General features: G+C 32.3%; 1 protein-coding gene across 1 annotated transcript in view; it reads right to left on the bottom strand.

Annotated features, from left to right (window-relative positions):
• Positions 1-4,807, bottom strand: part of LOTGIDRAFT_175124 (hypothetical protein) — a gene marked incomplete at both ends in the record, with an annotated part of 20,090 nt that overhangs the window by 10,074 nt on the left and 5,209 nt on the right. The window lies entirely within an intron of this gene.

The raw sequence follows: 4,807 nt of genomic DNA, 5'->3' as shown, positions 1-4,807 counted from the left end.
TGGAGACGGCATGTCAATCTATACTCCTAGTTCACAACCATTATAAATCTTTTCTTCGAATTCTGAAAAAGGCTGAAAAATGTTTCAGTGAAGCCTTCAAATCAGATTGAGAGTTTTCTAAGTTGCTTAATCATTGTAGCCCTTTGTGTTATTTCCATGTAAGAACCATACATAGTTTCCTATTCAAATTACTATCAGTCCTTTTCATGCTGGGGCCTTATTCTCCAAAAATTAACTTAGAATTTTTAAGAAATGTTTAAGAAAAAGATTTTAAGAAAAAATAAATTCTGATTGGATAGTAAAACTAAATTTCAAATAGATTTTAGTGATTGACCAATCAGATTACTGAAACACTAAAATCATCTGAAGTTAAGTTTTCAAGAATAAAGCCCCTGATATCAATCCTTCCTTTCTTGCTCTATATCCACCCTCTTCTTAATTTCATCTTCAAGTGTTTTTGTTGTATGTTTATAGAGCCAGTAGGGTAGCCACTTTTTATTTTCTTTCTCTATAATCTTATGGAAATCTTGTAGATTATCAGACCTTGGTACATACTATTGCTGTATTTAGTCTAACACGAAGTCAATTTTTCATATACAGATCAACATTGGCCATCCTTCCCGATAATCCACAGTTATTGTATAGTGTTATATTGAACCAATCAAAGCGTGTTGTGTAATTGATAATATTTCAGAATTATTATGGGACAGCGAAACACAAAGAGGTCAAATTGTTCTACCGGGGTTGTAACTTCATCAAGGTAAATGTGGCAAATGTCTCATGCCGAATTTGAAGAATTGGAATGAAAAAAAAGAACGCATTTTGTATGAAAAATTTAAAATATAGATATTATATTCGCTAAATAGGCCCACATCGTTTATTTGACGTTTATATGGTAAATGTGGCCTACATCGTTTATTTGACGTCTATGGTAAAGGTGGTTTACTAAAAGCTTTGTAATGAAAGGCAACAGAATTTTTGGCTCATAGAAAAATACCCTAGTTAGGGCCCTGTCTACTTCGTATCCTGCTTGATTTAATTGAGACACAAAAAAAAAACTATCGGACGGATGGTGAACATTAATTACTTATTGGACCAATTACGTTATTACTCTGATAAAAATATCCTGTTTTTCATCTCTAAAATCCGGTTAAACTTCGAGATTTTTTTTAATCCTTGTCCCATAGATTTAGGGTGTCCATTTTGAAAGATAATAGCGGCAACTTGCATCGAGTTAGTACTTTTACATTCCACGTATTTTAGTTTTATTAACTCGACATACCTATCAGGGAGTCCATATTTTATCTGTTATGTAGGTTTATCAACTCGGCTTCCCTTTCAGAGAGTCCACATAACTAATGTTTGTTTGGTGTTTAGGTTTGTCAACTCAGCATCCCTTTCAGGGAGTCCACATAGCTAATAATGTTTATTTGGTATTTAGGTTTTTCAAATCAGCATCTCTTTCAGAGAGTCCACATAGCTAATATTGTTTATTTGGTATTTAGGTTTGTCAACTCAGCATCTCTTTCAGAGAGTCCACATAGCTAATAATGTTTATTTGGTATTTAGGTTTTTCAAATCAGCATCTCTTTCAGAGAGTCCACATAGTTAAAAATGTTTATTTGGTATTTAGGTTTTTCAAATCAGCATCTCTTTCAGAGAGTTCACATAGCTAAAAATGTTTATTTGGTATTTAGGTTTGCCAACTCAGCATCTCTTTCAGAGAGTCCACATAGCTAATAATGTTTATTTGGTATTTAGGTTTGTCAACTCAGCATCTCTTTCAGAGAGTCCACATAGCTAATAATGTTTATTTGGTATTTAGGTTTGTCAACTCAGTATCTCTTTCAGAGAGTCCACATAGCTAATAATGTCTATTTGGTATTTAGGTTTGTCAACTCAGCATCTCTGTCAGAGAGTCCACATAGCTAATAATGTTTAATTGGTGTTTAGGTTTGTCAACTCAGCATCTCTGTCAGAGAGTCCACCTAGCTAATAATGTTTATTTGGTATGTAGGTTTGTCAAATCAGCATCTCTGTCAGAGAGTCCACATAGCTAATAATGTTTATTTGGTATTTAGGTTTGTCAAATCAGCATCTCTGTCAGAGAGTCCACATAGCTAATAATGTTTATTTGGTATTTAGGTTTGTCAAATCAGCATCTGTCAGAGAGTCCACATAGCTAATAATGTTTATTTGGTATTTAGGTTTGTCAAATCAGCATCTCTTTCAGAGAGTCCACATAGCTAATAATAAAATTTGATATTTAGTTTTGTCAACTCAATATCTCTTTCAGAGAGTCCACATAGTTAATAATGTTTATTTGATATTTAGGTTTGTCAACTCAACATCTCTTTCAGAGAGTCCACATAGCTAATAATGTTTATTTGGTATTTAGGTTTGTCAACTCAGTATCTCTTTCAGAGAGTCCACATAGCTAATAATGTTTATTTGGTGTTTAGATTATTTAAGCATTGCCAAGGGAACAGATTCACCATCCGTTTTCCCCTGTCGTCTCTTATACGGGAAAATCGTCACAGCTCACAGTCTGTATTTAAGCCTTCATATCCTGAATTATCTGCGTTTGAAAGTTAAAATAACGACTCATTTTTTTCATTGAGACTTTGACATACATAGAAAAATTGATATATTCAGCACTAATTTAACATGTTATTATGATCTTTAGAAAAGACATAGAAATAGAAAGTGTAGATATTTACATCAATAAATCAACGTCGAAAATGGCGATTGGCGAACTATTGCCTCTAAATTCAGGAATGTTTGTAGCCGATAGTTTTTGCCTGTTGAACGACGAATATTGAAATCTAGTTATTTGTTATTGGCTGTGAGAAAAGGGTTTAATTAAAGAACTGTAAGTCTGCCTCCCACGTTATCAGCTAGCTTATTTCCGTTTTCTCTTGTTTTTCACAATCTATAACGTCAACATCATAAACAGCCTAGAAAACCGCAATAACGTGACCTTTTGTCGGGTTTAAAGACAACTGGTTGGGGTGTAATTGCACATAATATCAGTTTGTCCGGTCATTCACATTTCCTTCTTAACGCTTCAGAATCATTCGGGGATCGGATGCAAAATTGTAAAAAAATTGTAAATGAGGTCGACACGTAAGAAGATTTCTACATGAAAAATTTAATAAAAGATGAAAAGATTTCACAGTTAAAATAGTACTCAAACCATCAATAGTAGAGTGATATAGAAATACCACTGTTAAAATAGTGCTCAATACATCAATTGTAGAGTGATATAGAAATACCACTGTTAAAATAGTACTCACTACATCAATTGTAGAGTGATATAGAAATATCACTGTTAAAATAGTGCTCAATAATCAATTGTAGAACGATGTAGAGATACCACTGTTAAAATAGTGCTCAATACACCAATTGTAGAACGATGTAGAAATACCACTGTTAAAATAGTGCTCAATACATCAATTGTAGAGTGATATAGAAATACCACTGTTAAAATAGTACTCACTACATCAATTGTAGAGCTATATAGAAATACCACTGTTAAAATAGTGCTCAATACACCAATTGTAGAACGATGTAGAATACCACTGTTAAAATAGTGCTCAATATATCAATTGTAGAGTGATATAGAAATACCACTGTTAAAATAGTGCTCAATACATCAATTATAGAGCGATATAGAAATACCACTGTTAAAATAGTATTCAATACATCAATTGTAGAGTGATATAGAAATACCACTGTTAAAATAGTGCTCAATATATCAATTGTAGAGTGATATAGAAATACCACTGTTAAAACAGTGCTCAATATATCAATTGTAGAGTGATATAGAAATACCACTGTTAAAATAGTGCTCAATACATCAATTGTAGAGCTATATAGAAATACCACTGTTAAAATAGTGCTCAATACACCAATTGTAGAACGATGTAGAATACCACTGTTAAAATAGTGCTCAATATATCAATTGTAGAGTGATATAGAAATACCACTGTTAAAATAGTGCTCAATACATCAATTATAGAGCGATATAGAAATACCACTGTTAAAATAGTATTCAATACATCAATTGTAGAGTGATATAGAAATACCACTGTTAAAATAGTGCTCAATATATCAATTGTAGAGTGATATAGAAATACCACTGTTAAAACAGTGCTCAATATATCAATTGTAGAGTGATATAGAAATACCACTGTTAAAATAGTACTAAATACATCAATTGTAGAGTGATATAGAAATACCACTGTTAAAATAGTACTAAATACATCAATTGTAGAGTGATATAGAAATACCACTGTTAAAATAGTACTAAATATATCAATTGTAGAGTGATATAGACATATCAAAACAGAACAAAACGTGTTGTTTCACGTTACGAGAAACCTTTTAGTTTTTTAATCACACAATAACGATCAAATGTTAAAACCAAATTGATATCATTAACAAAACCGGAAAAGCGAAACTTTGTCCATTTCTGCCTTTACCCCCCGGGTCAGTAAAATAAAAAAGTACGAAATATACCCCCAGGTTTCGTAGTACAATGATAGTATTATAAATATAATATATAAAGCCACCCCTAATCTCTACCCCCGGGTTTCTTGATACAATGATAGTAATATTAATATAATATATAAAGCCACCCCTTGTCTCTACCCCCAGGTTTCTTGATACAATGATAGTAATATAATATAATATATAAAGCCACACCTAGTCCCTACCCCCGGGTTTCTTGATACAATGATAGTAATATAAATATAATATATAAAGCCACACCTAGTCTCTACCCCCGGGTTTCTTGATACAATGA

The sequence above is a fragment of the Lottia gigantea genome, assembly GCF_000327385.1.
Source record: "Lottia gigantea unplaced genomic scaffold LOTGIsca_242, whole genome shotgun sequence".
Taxonomy (NCBI): domain Eukaryota; kingdom Metazoa; phylum Mollusca; class Gastropoda; family Lottiidae; genus Lottia; species Lottia gigantea.
The sequence above is the reverse complement of the archived record's forward strand: the minus strand, read 5'-3'. Positions and strand labels throughout refer to the sequence as shown.